Source organism: Bubalus bubalis, chromosome 12, assembly GCF_019923935.1.
Source record: "Bubalus bubalis isolate 160015118507 breed Murrah chromosome 12, NDDB_SH_1, whole genome shotgun sequence".
NCBI classification, from domain to species: domain Eukaryota; kingdom Metazoa; phylum Chordata; class Mammalia; order Artiodactyla; family Bovidae; genus Bubalus; species Bubalus bubalis.
In genome coordinates this window covers 93,855,355-93,876,747 of record NC_059168.1, presented here as the reverse complement: position 1 = coordinate 93,876,747, position 21,393 = coordinate 93,855,355, and the positions used below count along the sequence as shown (strand labels likewise).

Here is a 21,393-nt window from a genome sequence, read left to right as displayed (position 1 = left end):
TTCCATCCCTCCAATGACTCCTAAATCAGAATTACTGTCCCAGTTTCCCGGACCAGGAAACTGAGGATCAGAGTGGTTCTGTAATTTGGTCAAGGTCACACAGCTGGTTGGTGCTGGCGGGGTGGAGGCTGGGTTTCAACCTTTTAACTAGTCAAAGCTCATTAACTTCCCCCTCCTCCACCTGGGGAGGCGTTACGGCACCTACTCCATTTGCGTAGCCGCTGGGGTCGGGGGTACAGCGCCCTGGGGCGCGGGGCGGGAGAGGCCGGCTCGCCCTAGTGGCGACCGGGAGCCGCTCCCAGATTCGGACGTTACGAAGTTTCCGTGGATTTCGCTGGCCTCCCTTCCGCAGCTCGTCCCCGCTCCGCAGCACTTACGCCGCTAGCGCAGCAGGGCTCAGGTGCTGCCGCAGGCGGGGGCCTGCCGCCGGGAGGGAGGCAGCGACGCAGTTTACGTAAGCGTCTCCTCGCAGGTGCATGCGGCCGCCACAGCGTGTGCTCCTTGCGCGCTCCCAGGTGCGCAGTTGGCGCAGGCGGCGGCGCGGCACGGCGGCGGCGGGCGCTGGCCGGCGCTCTCAGGTGCGGCAGAGCGCGCGTGGAGGGGGCGCGCGACGAGTGAGGGGGCGGGCTTTCCGTTCCCCGGCAGCCGCGGGGCCCGCCCCCTGGCCCGGCCAATGGGCGCGCTCGACAGTGTCACGTGCTCGCCGCCGCCGCCGCCGAAGCGGAGACCGGAGCCGCGAGCGCCACCAGGGCAGCAGCCGCCGCAGCCGCCGCCGCTGGGCTGAGGAGCCGGAGACGCAGGCTGACGAGGTGGCGGCGGCGGCGGAGCGGGAGCAGGGACCGGGCGCGGGCAGAGCGCGGCGGTGCGGGTAGGTTGCGGCGGAGGGGCAGGCGCCTGCGCGGCGGGCTGTCCCGGGCGGGCGGCGGTTGAGGCGGCGGTTGAGGCGGTTGGCGGTGCCGGCCCGGGCCCCGCATTGTTTGTTGTGCGTCCTTAGCAGCGGCGGCGGCGGTGGCGGCAGCGGCGGCCGGGGCGGAGAGCAGGGAGTAATCCCGGCCCCCGTGGCTCCAGCATTGTGGCCGCCGCCGCCGCCGCAGTTGCGGTGCCCTGGCTGCTTCGGGCAAGGGCAGCGGGCAGTCTTCCTCACCTTCGTGGAGGGTGGGGGGTGGGGGGGCAGGGTCCCGGCCCCGAGCGGGGAGAGGGCGTGGGCTGTGTGAGGAGACCCGGCGCTGGGGGCTCTGGGTAGGATGGAGGGTGAAGGGCTCTGGGCAGGTGTTGGAGGACGTTGGGGGCAGGGGCTGGGGGAGAGGCTGCGGGGGGCGGCTGGAGGGTGTGGGCAGATTTGGGTGAGAAGGAAGGGTAGAGGGATCTGGCCCACTGGAGGGTGAGGCCCTTCGGGCAGGTTCGGGAGACCCATGGGGGCCGGAGCGAGTGGGGGCAGCCTGTGGGGGTTCGGGAGGGTGTGAAGGAGGCTTAGGGAGGACAGGGGGCGAGTGTGATGGGATTGGAAGGAATCGAGGGAGGCATGGAAGAGGCGGATGTCCCGGCCGGGGCTACGTGTGAGGGGCAATGAGTGGGGCCAGATAGCAGGAAGACCGTGGACAAAAATGTGAAGGGAAATGTGGAAGAAGGTGTCCGGCTCGGGGCAGTGTGGCAGGGTGAGCGTGGAAAGAGGTTGTGGGGGTGGGTGGAAGGAGGGTCTCTGGAGTGATGGGGAGGGAAATGGAGGGTGTTCAGGCAGGAGGAACGGGAGGGTAGGCCCAGAGGCTTCAGGAGACCCGGTGAGCGGTGTGAGGACAGGGTCTGTCCAGGAAGGAGGCAGGAGGGTCTGAGGCTGGAGAGATGGGCCCTGCCAGGGAAGAGCATGTGAGAGGAGAAGCAGGTATCTGATCTGGTGAGGCGCTCAGGGGAGAAGAGTAGAGGGCGGGCGATTGGAGCAGGGCCTGAGTTTGAGGGGTTTGGGAGAGAAGTCCTGACGGTAGTGAAGGGTGGTGGGGACGAGAGGAGGTACTGGGGCATTTAGTAGAGATCAGAGTGAGTGAAACGGAGGGTGTTCTCGAGGAAGTATGAATGAAGGTGGGGAGTATCAAGAGGTGGGACTTAAGGGTTGGGGAGACTTGGGAGGGGACCAGTGGAGTGCAGTGTCAGGGCCAGAGGTGTGTGTGGGGGGAGGGAAATGTTCTTGGAGTGGCAGGTGAGGTGTGAGGACAGATGGAAGTGTTTCTAGGGCAGGACCTGTGGAGGGAAGTTGGGGAGAAGGAAAGAGAGGGGGTGCGTGGTGCGTGCTGAGGGGAGATGAGTAGAGGAGTGCAGTAGGAGTAGGTTCAAAGAAGTGTACAGGTCTGTGTACAGTGTGGGAGGGAGAGAAGCATGGGTTTGGGGGCTATGGTAGAAGTGGGTAGGAGGGAACAAAGGGAATGAAAGGGGGAAGATAGGATATTTTTGAGTAGAGGATGTTGAAAAATGCCTAGTGCCAGCAGTAGTGGGGTAAGGAAAGGGTAAGGTGGGTATGTATGTAGACATGTCTGTGACTAGAATGTGGTAGGTTGGATTTGGGTTTGGGGTGGTGGTGGGGGAAGTGGGATGCCCAGGTTTAGAGCAGGAAATGACTATTCAGCCTGGGGAGAATTAGGAAAACTGGTTGCTTGAAAGAGTGCGGAAGGAGTGGGTGCTGAAGTGTGAGGAAAGCCTGGAAAACTTTGGGTCTTGAGAGACTAAAGGAGCCACCATGTTTTGGGTCAGTGAAAGTATGTGGAAGGGCAGAGTGTAGAATTTGAGGGGGGGGAACCCTAAAGGGAGAGGATTAAATTATTGCCTTAGAGGAACTGGAGTGTGTGAGGGGTGTGTGTGTGGATTCTGGAATGATGTTAATGGAAAATGGAGGACATTAAGCCCTTTACCATATATGAAAGTTCATGCTTCTAGGATCAGAGAGATCAGGAAGCCTTGATTTTAGTTCCAGAACCCAGTGAATGGGGATGGGATAAGGGAGAGCTGAGCACACACTCCCTGGTTGGAGGAGCTGTGGGTGGAGTATCATTCTGGCACATTGGCCTGATGAGTGGGCAAATAGAGGAGCCATGCAGGGTCAAGAGGAGCGCACCTGGAGTGAATAGAAGCAGGACTGCAGCAGGTTCAGGGCAGGTTTCTTTGTGAAGATTCTGCAAGAGGGCAGGGCCCAGCGTGTTTGAGGGCTGTGCATCAGAGGGAGGAAAGGATACCTTGGTGCGGTGTATCAGATACCTTGGTGCTTTCTGGGTAATAGGGCAGTTTTCAGGCATCTGAGTGATGTCATATCTCAGTCCCATGCTAGAGGCAGACAGAGGTAATGTATTAAATACATCCAGCTTCTAAAAGTGGCAGGAATGGAGCTTTGACTCTTTCAAGGTGGAGATAACAGATCCTCGGTTGTCTCCCGAATAGTTCAAGTAAAGTTTATTAATAGAGGCTTTTGGATTTTCTGTTATTTTAATTTGAGTTGGGGAGTGCAGTGTTAGCTTTATTGTGGAAAGACTTTGGGGGTTATGTGTTATGAAATAACCTTTAGGTGTTTGAACACAGACTTTTCAGCAGGTCTAGTTCAGTGTTCTGTGGCTTGTGTTAGATTCTTTGGGATTTGGAAGGATTAAGGAAACTGCTTTGAGACTGCCTCAGTAAGCAGTGTTTTCTAGAATCTTGGAAAGTGATTTCCTTTTTGACAGTTGAAGGTTCAGTCTTGTCAGATTTTGCAAAAAAAAAATTATTTCATCATGTTGCAGATGTAACTTCAATTATTGCTTTCTGGGCTTCGGGTAGTGTTTAATGTGGTACCTAGTATGATCTCACATGAAAGGTCCTCTTTGGTACCTTGGGAAGCTTTCTGGGTTGATTAGTTTTCTTCTTTTGTCCATTTAGGAAGTATCTAAATTGTTAGTTTGAATAATGCAGCCATTGTGAGTTCAAATAAGTTTGAGTGGAAGTGGGAATCTTGCCTAAACATAATGAGGCTGAACAGAACACCACATTTTAAGTAATCTCTATCTGTAAGTATAAATATTTTAAAAATAAACTGGAAACCAGTCATTTTTAAAATCCAAATTTGAAGTGTATCATGAAGGCAGAAAAATAATGCTCTAAAGGCATTGCTATAAGATTTTATTTTTGGAGGGCAAAGTTTTTAAAAATATAAATGCCTTTTTTTGAAACTCTTAGCAGTGTTTTGAGATTTGATACATGTATTTAATGTAATTATAACGAACATGTTTGACCCCTTTGGCTTCCTGGCAGAGAATTTGAGCAGTAGGATATAAGATGAATAGAGTGACCTTTGAAAATTCTTTCCCATTTGACTTGTTTTCTCTTTGTATTTTTTAAGTCCATTGTGTTGGTTCATTTAATTGATTTGGAGCAAGCAGTACTTTCTTGTTCAAAATACTCAATTCTGGTTTAGTGTTCTGTTTATATGTATTGTTCCGTGAAGTTCTAAGGTTTGGGATAATTTGTAGGCACTTTAAAATATTATCCTAAGTTTATGAACCAAGGCAAGCAGGTTGTTTAGACTTTGTAGGCTAAATAATTGGGTCTGGTTTTATTTTCACTTGTGACTTGCTGGACAAGATACTTAATCCCTTTGTGCTTGTTTCTCCTCCAGAAACCTGACTCTTTATCTACCTCCCAGGAGAATTGAGATGGTTTATATAAAACAAGTTTAAACCTTTCAGGAAGGTTAGCACTATGTAAGTAGGGGTAATAGCTGTTATTTCTTTGACTCTTTATTTCATGTTAGCCTGTCAAGTAATAATTTGGCATTAGGTGGGTTAATTTGTAGTGAGAAACTTGGATAGAGATGAAACTTCTGTGACTATTAGAGATATCGGCAAATTGAAGTTTGTTCATTCTTTGCTCTACTGTCTACTGATTTTTCCTGGCTCATTTGTGCAGCTAAGTATTGGTGCTGATTTGAATTCTTCAGTCTGAGCAGAAACTTGTGAGAGACATTCTGAGTTCTAAGTATGAATTTCCAGGGACAGGATGTTTTTTATGTCTCAGAGAATTCGATTTCTAAATCAGAAATAATACATGTAATACATTTCCCTATGGTTTTTTGTAGAAAATTGATTAATTTTGGGTGACTTGAACAGAAAAATGGAGCTATTGCTTCTAGTGGCATTAAGCCTCCTTTTTCAGATTTATTGCATACTTTTTCCTTTTTTAATTTTTAGTTAGCAAATAATTACCGTATCTGTTTGACATTACTAAGCCCATTGACGGGTTATGCTCTGTTTGTGAGGGAATAATTTTTAAATGCTTTTTAAATGTTTTATTTGGTTTATTAGTTGTAAAATAAACCTCCAGATTTTGGTCCTGATTGACATTGCAAAAATGTAAATAGTAAGTTGCTTTATTAGGCATTAATTTGCTTGAGCTTGGTAATATGTGAAGCCCTGACAATAGTCTTTCTATGCTAACTGATCTATTCTTAGTAGTTTACTACCTTTTATAACATTTTGGACACCGTTACCCATCTTACTGCTCTTCTGTTTTCATTTGTTTTGCATGGATCCTTTTATTGGAAAATTGCTTGTTTTTAAAAATTTATTCAGCTGTAGAAAAACTGTTTCTGACAGGTAATTATGAGAGGCTTCATAATTCAGTCTAATTTTAGAAAACTGTTTATTGAGAGATGTATGTTAAACTTATATGTCAGTTAAAATAGAAAGGAATAAAATACTGAGACCAGATTAGTGGTGAGCTGAATACTTAAATGGTTTGAGCCTGAAAGATTTGCAATTCTTTAACTTTTAGGTCATACATTAAATAATAAGGTGACCAAAGGACCTGATTTGTCACTTTCATGCTTTTTATTTCTTGAGGGTCCTTTAAGTGTATCATTTTTTAAAAAGTTTATTTATTTTTTATATAAATTTATTTTAATTGGAGGCTAATTACTTTACAATATTGTATTGATTTTGCTATACATCAACATGAATCCTCCACGGGTGTACACGTGTTCCCCATCCTGAACCCCCTCCCACCTCCCTCCCCATACCATCCCTCTGGGTCATCCCAGTGCACCAGCCCAGAGCATCCTGTATCATGCATCAAACCTGGACTGGCGATTCGTTTCAAAATGATATTATACATGTTTCAATGCCATTCTCCCAAATCATCCCACTCTCGCCCTCTCCCACAGAGTCCAAAAGACTGTTCTATACATCTGTGTCTCTTTTGCTGTCTCACATAAAGGGTTATCATTACCATCTTTCTAAATTCCATATGTATGCGTTAGTATACTGTATTGGTGTTTTTCTTAAAACACTGTATTGGTGTTTTAAGTTTATTTTTAATTGGAGGAAAGTTGCTTTACAGTGTTGTATTGGTTTTCTGCCTTATAAGTGTATCATTTTTGAGAATTACGATGTCTATCTCAACAATATGTGTGTTGCAGAGTGAATGAAGCAGCTTTAAATTTTAGTTATTTGGTATTCAAATTCTCTTAACTTCTGACATAACTAACACTGTGTAGAACATCTGCTTTCTTTAGTTAACTTTAGCACAACTCAAAAGGGTACAGTTGATTATATCAGTAATAAAATCACAGTTTTGCATTGTGTGACTTCATGGTTCATTTCCATTTGAAAAGCGAGAATCCTGTAGCAGGTTGTGTGATAAATTCTAAGGCATTTCTGGGTCATGGATAAGATGGAGTTTCTTTCTGCACCTGCAGATTTTCCTGTTCTTTGCAGTTTTCCAGGTGCTGGGAAACACAATATCCAGTTGGTTAGATCAGTCTTTTGTTTATGAATTGAATTTAACAGTTAATACTATGGACATAAAGCAGAAAGTAATTGTCCTAAAGACTGTCTAGATTTATTTTAATTTTTTGTGTTGCTTGCCTGTTTTGTCCGTTTAAGTCAGCAAACACGTGTTAACTTTTGGCTTAAAGGCATGTTTTGTGCCAGACCTGAGATTTCTTAGTAGGGCTCAATAATATTGTTTTCAGTAAAGAACAGATCCTTTCCTAGATAGACTGGTCCTAAACATGGGAATGAAGTCTATAACTGTGGTTACCTATGTTCAGTCAGCCTGCCTGAAAATCAGTATATTTTAAGACAGATGGGTAGTGGTGACCTGATGAAGTGTTTTGTTTCTGAAAGTTAAGATGAAGGCAGTTCATTCTTAAGATGTTTATAATTCCAGATAAATCTCAAACATTGCATCTAATTATGCAGTGATTAGGCTTCTAGAGCTTAGGCAATCTACATTTTAACCTAATGGAACCATGGGATACTGGGTAGCTCTTAACCCTGGACAGCTCAGGTTTAGTTAGTGAAGCTATTGAACTGGAGGGGAAAGGTGTTGTAGTTTTGGTAGTGTAGGTTAGCAGCTAGAGAAAATAAGCATTTGGCACCGTAGGTATGCATATTTTTGGTTGTTTTTGATGTAAGCTGTAAATAAGCTTATAAGGCCAAGGTTTGCATGGAAGAACAGATACCCATACTAGTGATGAGGCTTTTTAAAAGATAGTATCTTAAAAATGAGTATTAACCATGATGCTTTCTGATAAGCCAGCTTTGGGGTAAATGTGGAGTTATACAAAACAGGCTTTTGAAATTGGTCAGCATTATTGTTTAGTAGTGTCGTTTATTTTTAGAGCTCAGAGTTCACATACCTGGACTTTGGTCCCTGTGATAGCTGTGTAAGTGAACAGCAGAGTATTACATTTAAAGAAATGGAGGAACCAAGAGTTGACCCTAGAGCAGAGATAGACTTTCAGAGCACTCTTTATGAAGCTGTATATCGAATTCCTGATAGTCCCCACATTTTGCAAGGAAGGTTGATGGCTGAGCAAATTTGAAACCTGCCTCTTTTAGTGTCTTTTTAAGGACTACTTGGAGTAATGCTTGTCCTTCTTAGGAAGCGCAGGGTCCTAGGATGATGCAGTAGCAGTGAATCTGAGGGAAAAGGCTAGACTTGGGTGGACTCTTCTTACAGGTGGGCACAGAGATGACCCTGTGCAAGTTCAATTGCTGGATCGGGTAGTAGAAGAATGTTTTTGGCACAGAAAGGCTTGGCCCAGAGATCTGCTCCTGCTGTTTACTAGTCGTAGATCTCTTTTCTCATGTATAAAATTGGAATAAAACCCCTAATTTACAGAATTATAGTGAGAATTAAAGAAGATAAGAAAATTGTAAGCTCTGAAGCATATGGCATTTTTTTTTAAGGGAAGATTGAGCAGAAATTAAGGACAGGCTTTGAAGTAATGAGCAGTTTGACTTGGAGGTCCTGGATTTTTATTTTTTATCATGGTATTTTCAGAGGTACATAAAAAGGAACAGTACAGTGAATGTCCGTATACCCATCAGCTAACTTCAACAATTAGCAGCAAGATGCTGCTCTTGTTTCATCAATCCCTCATTCAGTTACTATTTGTCATTGTTTTTGCTGGAGTATTTACAGCAAATCTTAGACATCATGTGCTTTTGTCCTTAAATACTTCAGTGTGTATTTCTAACAGATCAGAAACTTAAAAAGAACCTCACAAACTATTTTAACCCTCTAAATTAACAATTATTCCTTATCTAATACTCGGAGCTGAATTTGAAACATAGCTCTACCACTCACCAGCTTTGTGTGTTAATCAAATTACTAGCTCTCTCTGAGCTTCTGGTTCCCTTATCGTAACATAAAGATAATACTTGATGAAGTTATTTTAAACTTAAATGAAATAACATATAAAATACTTAACATGAAGATTCTCAGTAAATGGCCCAACCTCTCTTCTGAGCCTCCTGTGCCATGTGAATTAGAATTAAGGGGTGGCCTCCTCCCTTCTGGAGTATCACAAGGGGTAACAGTACTCTGGAATTCCTGCCCACTAACCTAGTAAAATTTCTCTTCATCGAGCTATCTGACTCTTCTGGTAAAATTCTGTAACAGTTGAAATCATATCCATTCTTCCTTCCTTCCTGTAGCAACATTATTCTCCTACTGGCTCATTCCAGTCAGCATATATACACTATTATTTCATTTATTATTTTTTTAAAATGACCTTTTCTTGACCACACTGTCTCTTCTAACTACAACTCAATTTTTCAGCTTCTTGAAAAGGTTGTTTCTGCTCATCTTCAGTTTTCCTGTCCTCTCCTGAACCTACTACAGTGAAACTTCCAGCTCCGTCACTGCTGTTGTCAAAACCACCACGTTTAATTCTCACTTGACCCGTTAGCAGCACTGGGTGCAGTAGGTGCCGCCTTCCTTCAGATGCTTTATGCTCTGGTTTCTAGGACACCACACTCTGCTGGTTTCCTCCTGCCTCCTTGGCTTCTCTGTCTCCTTTGTTGGTTCTTTCTTATCACTCCTGCTTCTTAATATTGGACTGTCCCATGGGATCTCTGCTCTTTATTCTCATTCTCTTGGTGATCTCTTTCAACCTCATGGCTTTAAATATGATATATGTGCCAGTAAGTTCCAAATTTTTATCTGAAACTCCAGGTTACTGCGTATTTTGGCACTTCCACTTAGATATTTCGTTGGCATCTCATACTGAACTTGTCTTAACCAAACTCCCTATTTCCTCTGCCTCTTTCGTGGTCTTCCACATTTTATTTTAGTAAATAGCAGCTTCCTCCATCTTTCCAGTTTCTCAGGCCAAAACTTGGAGTCATCCTTGCTTCTCTCCCTCTCACACACATCTGACTCCCCAAGAAATCTTGCCAGTCCTTTCTTCAAAGTATATCCAGACTCTGAGCAGTTTTCATCAGCGCTACTGGTTTAAGTCTACATCAACTCCTCTGAATTACTACAGTGGCCCTTTTTACTCTTGCCTTCTTATAGTCTGTTTGCAATACTCTAGCAAGAATGATTCTTTCAAGAAGCTAAGTCATTTTTGTCTCCTGCCGGTCAGAACCCTCAGGGATTCCATATCTTTTCCCAGAGTAAAAGGCCAGGTTCTATTAAAGCTGTAAGTGATTGGATCCCTTCTTTCCTCTCTGGCATTTGAACTTTTCTTTTTGCTTACTCCATTCTTGCCACAGTCGCCTTCTTGTTCCTCTCACATGAGAGGCACATGCCTGTCTCCTGTCCTTTGTATTTGCTATTTGCCCTGCCTAGAATACTGTTTCTCACATATATGGGTGGCTTCATCTTTTTCAGGTCTTTGTGCCTGTCTCCCCTTTCCATGAGGCCTTAGTGTGTGCGTGTGTGTGTTCGACTCTTTGCAACGCCCAGGGCTATAGCCTGCCAGGCTCCTCTGTCCATGGAATTTTCCAGGCAAGAATACTGGAGTGGGTTGCCATTTTCTACTCCCAACTCAGGGGATCTTCCCAACTCAGGGATTGTCTCCTGTGTCTCCTGTCTTGGCAGGCAGATTCTTTACCTCTGTGCCACCTAGGAAACCAGAGACCTGCTCTTACCACGCTGTTGAAATGGCGGTTCGTCTGTTTCTGGCCTTCCCTGTCCTACCTTTCCCACCTTTTTCTCCATACCAGTTAAACCATTTAACTTATGGTATGTTTTTCTCGCTGATTTTGTTTATTGCCTTTTCCCCTTCATTAGTATATATAAGCTCCATAAAACCAAAGATTAGTGTTGTTTTTGTCTTCTGTAGATTTGAAAGCATCTAGAATAGTGCCTAGCACTAAGCAAGCACTTGAGTATTTGTTCAGTGAACTATTCTTTTATTAGTTATAGTCTGTCACTTTGTAAAGGATGCTATAGTTGGGATTTTGGTTTTTCCCATGGATACTGTGTACCTTTAAATTTTTATGATGTATTTCTGTCTTCTTCATGAATATCTTTTCTTGAGACTGCTAATAGGCTTTATTATTTATTCATTATAATTTTGAGTCCTTGTTATGTACTAGTTGCATTGGAGGATACAAAGATAAAACATTGACCCTGACCTTCAAAAATTTAGTCTATGAGGGGAAGGTGATGGTATGATTTTGAGATATCGATAAATTTTTTAAAATAAGTACTTAAGAGAGAAAATGGCTGAGGAATTTAAAAGAGCAAGAAATTACTTCTGCTAAGGGGAATAGGGAGAGACTTCTGGTATGTGGTACCTGTGCTGAGTCACAGATAAAAATTGGGATTAGATTATGAAATAAAGGGGGAGAGAATTCCATATGGAGGGGACGGCACTGGCAAAATAAGAATGATTTCTGTGGAAAAGAACAAAGTGGTTCAATTAGTTAAAGATAGGGGAATATGAAAGGACTTGGTGGAGTGTGTTTGCAGTGGAATATTGGAGTCACTGATAGAGGTCTTGAGTGTAAGAATGAGGAATTCAAACTTTATTGTCGACAGTGAGGCTTCAGTGAAAGGTTTTGATTTGAGCAAGAGTGGAGGGATGACATTATTAGAGCTTTCTTTATGAATTTGACAACTTTATGTGAAAAGAGGGGCCAGAGCACATATAGTGACGTGATTAACGATGCCATTATAACAGTTTGAGGAAAAATGTGATAAAGGTAGTGCAAATGGGTATAAAAAGGATGCCTTGGAACTGATGAAACTTGGTAGCTGGATGTGAGGGCTGAGCTCCAAGCCTGCAGGGTTTCAGGTGTAGTTGACAGGCCAGGCTGGGGTGCCCTGAAGAGAAGTCGGGACCCAGGAGAGATGGGATCAGGGCACACTTTTAGTTTAGTTTGGATATTCAGTTTGCAAGTGTGGTGGTGACATCATAGGTGATTGTTGTTCTGATTGAAAATCAGGAATCTTTAGAAAGGATGTGCATCTGTGGCTTTGTGCCTTCATTTTCATACAGTTAATGACAGAGTAGTGATTCAGTTGCTCAAACTGTTCCTGAGGTCTGAATCTTGATAATTGATTTGGGAAACTTCAAGTCATCCAAACTTTTCTTTTGATTTGTGAGTGGCTCCAGGCAATGGCAACCCACTCCAGTACTCTTGCCTGGAAAATCCCATGGACGGAAGAGCCTGGTGGGCTGCAGTCAATGCGTCGTGAAGAGTCGGACTCGACTGAGCGACTTCACTTTCACTTTTCACTTTCATGCATTGGAGAAAGGAACGGCAACCCACTCCAGTGTTCTTGCCTGGAGAATCCCAGGGACGGGGGAGCCTGGTGGGCCGCTGTCTATGGGGTCGAACAGAGTCGGACATGACTGAAGCGACTTAGCAACAGCAGCAGCCACTTGTTTCACTAAGTTTGTTAGATAAGCTTCTCTAAGTTGTAAAGCACTTTAGCAGCTTGAAACAACTTAAATGTTACCCTTTGAATGTTCCTTTACTGCTGATTCATTGGCTGTGGATATCTTAGCAGTGAAAACAACAGAGTTCTCAACTCGTTACCTTGATCACTTTGTTGAGATTGCTTTGAGTGAAAAGGTTTGTAGGATCAGGCCATACCGCTCTTTTTCTTTCGCCTTGGGACTTAGAGGCATAGGAGAGGGAGAGGAAGACAAGCATTCTATGTTAATTAATGGTAGTTAAGGTGTTAGTTGCCAAAACAATTCTTTAACAACCTACACTTAACAAAATACCAGAAGATAACAAGAGGATTTAGCTTCTATTCCAGGCAAATTCAAAAACAGAATAAGGTCTTTTTAGATTTATATCATTTTCATGAGCCTTGTAGCAGGAGGCGTTTTTAACCCCAAGGTTATTTATAGGAAAAAAGAATTATTTGCAAAAAAATGTTGATTAAGGTATACAGCTTTTATTTATAGACTGTCTAATGATGCATGATATTTATAATTTTATACTTGGTGCATTTTTAAATAGTTGAATAAAAAGGCATCGTTGAGCTTGTTAAGAACTTGCAGCTTCACCAGCTTGGTTTGGAATGGTGACCTTGAGTTTACCACATTAGTCATCTCTCCTTTGTGCTTAGATCATAATGTCAGTGAATATGGTTTTGGCACTGTCCTTATAGAGTCTGTTCTTACTTCCCAGTGAATAGGAGTCTGTAGAACCCAATTACCCTGAAATGAGAGGAGGTTTTCCTGTTTAGGATAACTTACATTTTTCAGTCCAGAGAAGGTACTTATATTGTACATATGGTAGTTAATTTAGCAGATGTAGCATATATTATAATTTTTTTGACCGTAGGCAATTTTCACTTAATTTGTTTGCCAAGAATATAAAGTGTACCATCTTAATATTATGAGAAACCTGTAAGAATCTTTTTAGTCTTGCTTTGTTCTTTGACAGATGTGGTTAAGGCACTTGTTCAAAATCACACACCTCACTGGTGGCAGAGTTAGGATGAGAAATAGGTTTCTTGATCTCCAGGTGTGGACTCCTTCCACCGTGTCAAGCTGCCGTGTTAGAAATGTAGACCAAAAAACTTGGAATAAACTTAGTTTAACTTATCACATTGCTGGCATCTAATGATGTTCAATAAGAACAATTAGGGTTTTTTTCCCTTGTCTCCTTTGACAATTACTGTTTTTAGGTTAATCATTTTAAAGTGAACAATTTGGTGGCATATAGTTTATTCATATGTTGAGCAACCATTCACCCTAACTAGTTCAAAACATTTCTGTCATTCCAAAGTGAAACCCCTGACCAATTAAGCAGTTTGAAAAAAATTTAAGCGATTAAAATAAAAAATTTTAAATAATTAAAATAAATATATTTACTTTGACCAGGTCAGCAATAGCAGGTTTGTATTAGAGGTCACCCATCTCTGATTTGCCAGAAAGAGAGAATTTTTTTCATGTTATTTAGTAATGGACATGTTGTATTTATAACAGCAGCAGCATTCCAAAGAAAGTGTCAGTCACATTATGATTAACAACACTAGCCGACATGCATTATACATATTACCTCTGATCTTTACACTAGCAGTTCAGAAAGATTGCTCTGTTTCAGATGAGAAAACTAAGGCTTTGTTCAGTAACTCTGGCATTATTTAACTGGTAAATTGTGAACTTGTTTTTTGAATCCATGTTGGTTTGGTTCCAAAAGTTGGCTAACAGCAACAAACGTAAGGGATTGTCTTGTTTGGGGGTTCAGTTCAGTCGCTCACTCTTTGCGACCCCATGAATCGCAGCACGCCAGGCCTCCCTGTCCATCACCAACTCCCGGAGTTCACCCAGACTCACGTCCATCGAGTCAGTGATGCCATCCAGCCATCTCATCCTCTGTCGTCCCCTTCTCCTCCTGCCCCCAATCCCTCCCAGCATCAGAGTCTTTTCCAATGAGTCAACTCTTCACATGAGGTGGCCAAAGTACTGGAGTTTCAGCTTTAGCATCATTCCTTCCAAAGAAATCCCAGGGCTGATCTCCTTGAGAATGGACTGGTTGGATCTCCTTGCAGTCCGAGGGACTCTGAAGAGTCTTCTCCAACACCACAGCTCAAAAGCATCAATTCTTCTGTGCTCAGCTTTCTTCACAGTCCAACTCTCACATCCGTACATGACCACCAGAAAAACCATAGCTTTGACTAGATGGACCTTTGTTGGCAAAGTATTATCTCTGCTTTTGAATATGCTCTCTAGGTTGGTCATAACTTTCCTTCCAAGGAGTAAGCGTCTTTTAATTTCATGGCTGCATTCACCATCTGCAGTGATTTTGGAGCCCAGAAAAATAAAGTCTGACACTGTTTCCACTGTTTCCCCATCTATTTCCCATGCAGTGATGGGACCAGATGCCATGATCTTCGTTTTCTGAATGTTGAGCTTTAAGCCAACTTTTTCACTCTCCACTTTCACTTTTATCAAGAGGCTTTTTAGTTCCTCCTCACTTTCTGCCATAAGGGTGGTGTTTGGGGGTGGGCCAGGATGATTTTAGCAGGAAGGTGTATAAGAAAAGGGGAGTAGTTGAGTTTACTGGTCTTGGTAGTGTCTGCAGTAATAACTACTTTGTCCTGACCAATTAATACCTGTATTCCATACAGGAAAAGCAAAATAGGAAATAATCTTTGGAACCTTTTAATGGACATATATATACAATTAGAAGAGATTGCAGTGTAGCTTCTGAGGTGTGTTCTTAGAAATTCTATATTTATTTTTTGCCTTCTCATTAATTTTTTGTGAATTGTTACTTTCTTTTTAAAATTTTAAATTGATTTGCATTGATTTTGTAAATTGATTTTGCATATGACCATATGACTGGTCATAACAGTATTGGAACTTGATTGAGTTTTCCATTTTAGATACTTTTAAAAAGCGGTGGTTTACTTCCAAAGAATAACTCAAATTGTGTTTGTTGAAGGATTTTATAATTACACTTTTGCCCCTGTTGAAAAAAACCCTAATTATATCTTTTCTTTAAAATTTGAAATAACTTTAGTAGGCCAATTTTCAGTTATTCCCCTCAAAGGGGCTAGTAAGTCACCTCATAAACCTTGTCACTTTTTACTGTGTTTTGAATGACATGACTTCTTTTCTCCTGAGTAATAGGCACTGGAGTAATTTGCTTTGATATGCTGGGTTCTGAGTGAAAAGGATGTAAAAGATAGCTTCCTGGCTATTTTGGACAAAATAATTTTTTTTATGGTTATGTAAACATAATATAAGCTGAAACAACAGTGGCCATCTCAAATGTCCTGAGTTTAAGTGTATTGATAGTTATCCAAAGAAGTATAGATTTTCTACAGTGACCCTGTGACTTTTGCTAATAATCTAAACAGTAGGTACTTACATAAATGGATTCCAAACTCTTAAAAACTTTTTATTTAAAAATTTTAAAATGCCCTTATATAATAACTTGGCTCAGATATTATGCATCATTTTTCTCCTTTGACCAGGATGAGTTTTTTCACTCTGGAACCAGTAAAATCATATCATAAAGAGTACAGGCTTTGGAGTTGGTCAGATTTCAAATCCTTTCTCTGCCACTTAATAGCTCTAAGACATTCTCTCACCTTTAAAAATAATATAATACCTCATAACTCTACCAAGTAGGATTAAAGAGTGATGTCTCTAAAGGGCTCAGTACAGTGTCCGGCACACATTAAACTGTGTTCAGATTGTAATTGTTGTAGAAAGAGGTCTAAATTTTGGTAGCCTAGCCTGGAGAATCCCAGGGACAGCGGAGCCTAGTGAGCTGCAGTCTATGGGGTCGCAGAGTCGGACACGACTGAAGTGACTTAGCAGTAGCAGCAGACAAATATCAGTGCAGTGCAAATACAGCGCAGCCTCACAGCAAGTGCACATTCTGAGATCAATACATTCCTTCCTGGGTTTTTTGTTTTGTTGTTATTTTTTTTGAAGTGCCGTGTGTCAGTTTTCACTACTTCCTGCAGCTTGCTGTCCTTTTCTCAGAAATGCTTGGCAAATATCTCCATTGATTATTGTATAATTTACCTCACAGATTAGAAGGTGCTCCCTGTACAAGCTAATGATGAGGCATTCGCTCCTCATAGCTGGCCTTCGGTGAGGTGTTCATGTGTTGCATGCTGACAGGTTCTTACCACCTTCAGAGATGTCTGCTGGCTGAATGCCCAAGCTTATGTCAAACAAGAAAGTACTGGTTGCCTGGAGTGAAAGAAGTACCAAGTGCCTACTTAGCGTTTATAGTATATTTTATGATGACTGTTAATATTAAAGCATGAAAATCTATATCCTAGTCTATTAATTTTACTCATTACTTCCCCATTACTTGTTTCGCTTTTCTTGTTGTGTTCAGAAAAGCATACAAAAGGCTTTTTACTCTAAACTGTAGGCTTGGAGTTGTAATGAATTATAATCCAAGAGTATTAGCTATGGAGGGGACTTTGGAGATCAGCTAGCTTATCTTGTAGATGAGAAAACTGGCTGAGAGAAGTTGTGAGTTGCTTCAGGACACGAGAGCAGGTGACAGGTCTGATTTCCGGTCTAGTGCTGAGGGCTAACCTGGTAGAGTGGAGAGAGCCCTGGACTTTGAAATCGCTCAGCCCTGATTCTGCGTCCTGATTCCACCATTTATTAACAGTATGACCTTTGTCAAGAGCATCTGAATCTCTTTCCTGCCCTGTTACACCTTGTGGGGCCGTGAGGATTGTGAGGTAATGTAAGTAAGGCATGGTGCCTGGCATAGGCTATGGACGCAAGGGCTGTGTTACGTTGTACTGTTTTTCTTGATTACTTAAAACAGATCATATGGTTAAGTGAGTATTCTTTATGAAATGGGAATCAGTGAGAATGGTTAATGTTTTTGCCAAATCCTTTCACTGAAAAATATAGTAGCTCATTGTAAGAGGACTGTTTACTGCAAAATGAGAGTAAAACTCATCTTGCACTCCAGAGCTGCTCCAAGTTGTACAGTGTTGACGTTGCTCCTTCCTGGGAAATGTTTGGCATTTCCCAAGGAAAATGGGAATAGAATGGGGAACACCAGAATCCACCTACGTTTAGTTAGGCTAGCAATTCTCAGACTTCTGAATTCAAGATTCCTTTATACACTTAAAAATTATTGAGGACCCCAAGGATCTCTTGTTTATGAGAGTTTTATCTGTTGATATTTATATTATTAGAAATTATACCTGATAAAATGTATATAATTATTCATTTAAAATAAGAAATGTTAAATTATATATGTGTAAGTAAATGTTTTAAGTTTTAGGTTTTAAATTTTTTGTTTCAAGTTACAAAAGTTATGCATGCAAATTAAAGTAATATAGAATCAAAATAAAAAATGAAATTATTTCATTCCTGTCATATACACACTCCAACGCCTGTGGTCAAGAGTTTAGCATGTATTCTTCTAGAACTATTTCTATGCAGTTATAAATTCTTTCTCTCATACTATAAATGTTGTTTGGTGACTTTTTAAAAAATAAAAATTGCATATATTTAAGGTACCCAGCATGATATTTTGATAAACATATATCTAGTGAAATGATGATCATAGTTGAGCTAATTACTATATCCGTCTTTGGTGTAGTTCTTTTTTTTTTGGTAGTGCAATCACCTGAAATCTTCTGTCTCAGCAAATTTCAAGTATCCAGTACAGTATTATTAGCTATAGCCATAATGCTTGACATTAGATTAATTGACTTATTCATCCTACATAACTGCCACTTTGTACCCTTTGACCAACATCTACCCATTTCCCCCACTTCCTGTAAATGATGTATTTTTATTGAAAAATAACTGTTTTCCAAAACACAAAATAGTAAGAGTAGCATTGCTTTACATTTTTGCAAATCTCATTAATGTATAGCTTAATAGAAGAGAGCTGCATTCTGATAGGTGCTTCTGCATTTAATCTGTTGTATGTTGTTCTAGTTGAATTGGGCTTTACACAGATTTTAATTTGAAAGAAGGGAGGTGTATTTTAATAGCTTTTTCTGATACTTTTGGGTATTCTTCTTTAATACTGTACTAGAACTTGACAAATGGTAGTGTCTTAATGGAATTTGAAACCAGATCAGTGAGCTTTTTACATTTGTCACATTAAAATTTGTTGATCTGTTGCATTTTGAATGGATCTTTATCCATACGTGATTTTGTAACATCGTATGTTGGTCATTTGGAAAATGTTGGTTTGCTAAATTATATTGAACTTCTGGACATGATATATTTCATTTTATAATATCTCCATACATTCTGTAGCCTCTAGAAAACTCTACGCTTGTGAGTTTAAATGAGAGTTAAAATGGCATGTAATGTTTTAGTACTACTGTGAAAATACTTTTGGCCTTTTAGACCCTTGGAAGTGTCTTGAAGACCTCTAGAGGTCCCTGGATCACAGTTAGAGAAACTGTGCATTAGACAAAGTAAAGGTAGTGACCAGATAAGCAGACTGCAACTTAATAATGGGTAATGTGGAAATTAAAATGCAGTGGATTGTTGTGTAAGTCTCAGTCTCAGAAACTATCTAATATATTCCTTGAACTAAAAAGTGGGCTAATTTTGAAGTGCAGTGAATTGGTCATTGAATATTTAAGTGCTTTTTATAGATACCACTTTGTGTTAAGGTACTACTAAACGTGGGTTCCATCCCTAGGTCGAGAAGATTCCCTGGAGAAGGAAATGGCAACCTACTCCAACATCCTTGCCTAGGAAATTCCATGGATAGAGGAGCCTGATGTGCTACAGTCCATGGGGTCGCAAAAGATTCAGACAGGACTCAGTGACTAAACGGAGCAAAAGATGTACGTTATGAAAATGGATTCCTTTTCTTCAGTAGTTTGTAGTCTAGTGAGAGAGGTTAGATGTATAATCTCATGAAAAGATAACTAATGCAGTGTTCTCTGTAACAAGCGTGACATCTACCGTGTTGGGTAGAATGAGTTTTATTTAAGTAGGTGAGGGAGAGAGGAGGCCATTGTCTTGACGAGGCCAAAGTGCGATACTTAGATAGTCGTTATGTCAGTTAAGCTAGACTGGATAATTCATATAGAGTAATTAATCTAGGCTTGCAAAATTAAATTGGAATATATATTTTTATTCTCACATTGTTACCTTATTTTTGTAGAATTGTATGGTTTCCAGTATTTTTACATCTTTAGCCCTATCTTTAGATCTTTGAAACAGTTTCACTGTGAGGTGAACAGTGGTGTTGCCATTTTATAAAGGAGAAAAGTGAGGCCTGGAATGGTTAATTGACTTAATAGCTAAGAAGTTGTATAGCTGGGATTTGAACCCTTGTCTGTCTCCAAAGTGTTTTCTTTTATGTTTCTGTTTGGTCAGTGAGTTTTAAGGAAGTATTTTTGGATTGTAGTGGGGAATTTTGCGATTTTTCAAAGGATGACTATTTTAAGCGGAGGGTGGATGGTGGTTATTCTTCTCCTTTTAAAGGTGTTGATTGGTATTTGGATTCCAAATTTATTTTTTATTGTAATTTTTACTTAGTTACTTGATTAAATTATGGTAAAATAGTAATGAATTGAAATTTTCTAAGGTGGTATTTTACTATGTTGGTGAACAATTTGTGGACTTTACAGTTTGTTTTAGGCCAAGAATTAACTTACCTTTACTGTCTAATACATTACTCTTTGATTGGATAATATGGTTATAGTCACTTTTGAAAGAGTATTGTGGCTTACAAAGCTGGTTTGAGGGAAAAAAAATTCATTTGTACTGGCAGTCAGCCAATATTTTATAAGCTACAATTTTCTTTTGAATAGCTGGTGGTTTGTAGCTCCATAATTTGTGGTTCTTCTGAACTTGTAAAAAGATTACACATATTTAAAAATGACCTTATCACTTTAATGTTTTAAGCAACATACAGGTGTCGAATTTTTTTATAGCATTCTTGTGTGTTTTATTTAATTTACCTGGACTGAGAATCTGTTTTAAATTGATAATTTATATAGTGGAATCATCCCCCCCTGCTCCAAACTCCAGACAAACCTAAAACCAAAAACTATTTGGGTAATGTAACAGGCAAAATTAAAGGCAAAGGAGATGTGAATCTCTTCTAAACCAGTCTGCCAGATCCTTGCAATCTCCATGCTGTTCCATTTCTTAGCTACTGCTACCCGGATGTGTTGAATTATGTGGTATGTGGGTTTGTTTGGGTGTGTTTAGTGTTCCTACATGACATTTAGTTTTAAATCTTTTTTTGATGTGTTTGTGATGCTGCCACTGCTGCTTTTTTACATGCAGGTGGAAAAGAGCAGTTCATTTGAAATGTTTCATGTTATTTGCCTTGTTCTCATGGGGGGTGTGTGTGTGTGTGTGTGTGTGCGCGCACGTGCGGTCATCTAACTTTTTTGCGACCCTGTGAACTGTAGCCCGCCAGGCTCCTCTGTCCATGGGATTTCCCAGGGAAGAATACTGGAGTGGGTTGCCATTTCCTTCTCCAGGGGATCTTCCCATCCCAGGGATCAAACCTACCTCTTCTGCATTGCAGGCGGCTTCTTTACTGCTGAACCACCAGGAAAGCTTCATGGTTTGTGTGTAGGTAGTTAAATTTGTGAAAGTCCTGAGATTGTTTCAAATCCTTCCTTTTGATTTTAGGTTAAATCTTAAATGGAATATGGTAACCTTTTTGCTTGAAAGATTTTGGAAAGCCAAATTAATGGTTCCATTTTTATATTTATAGAAGTTTCACAGATGAAAATGAACCTAGTATTCCCAACTTCTGATTCAAACTCCCATTACCAAGGAAGGATGTTATTTAAAAATAGATCATAATGAACTGTTATCTTTCTTGTATTAATTTTTTGAGTCTTCTGTTTCTGGAAGATGGGTGAGATTTGGGTGAGATTTATCAGTGAGATTTGGGTGAGTACAAATCAGTGAGATTTGTAGCTAAGATTTTAGCGAACTGTTAATGGCCAGATCCTTAACTCTTGTTAATAATCCTGGCATGCAATAAGGGTTGCTTTTGAAAAGACTCTCTTACTTTGGCAGATACTGATGCTCAATCTTAATTGCATATTGGAATATCTAAGAGCTTAAAAAAGTGCGGATCACCTTTTAACCTCAAGGGATTCTAATTGAATTGGTCTAGGATACTGCCTAAGCATCGAAATTCTTAGAGGTGATTCTTATATGCATCTGAGACTGAGACCCAC

The 21,393-nt window shown here is 41.0% G+C and overlaps 1 protein-coding gene across 2 annotated transcripts in view; it reads left to right on the top strand.

The window, feature by feature from the left end:
- The first annotated feature begins 704 nt into the window (after positions 1-704).
- Positions 705-21,393, top strand: part of LOC102404061 (spermatid perinuclear RNA binding protein) — a 142,867-nt gene continuing 122,178 nt past the window's right edge. The window contains exon 1 of one of the 2 annotated variants that reach the window (XM_025261647.3): positions 705-868. The gene's annotated coding sequence lies outside the window, so the exon portion shown is untranslated. The remainder of the gene's footprint in view (positions 869-21,393) is intronic. The other variant, XM_025261646.2, reaches the window with a different exon arrangement.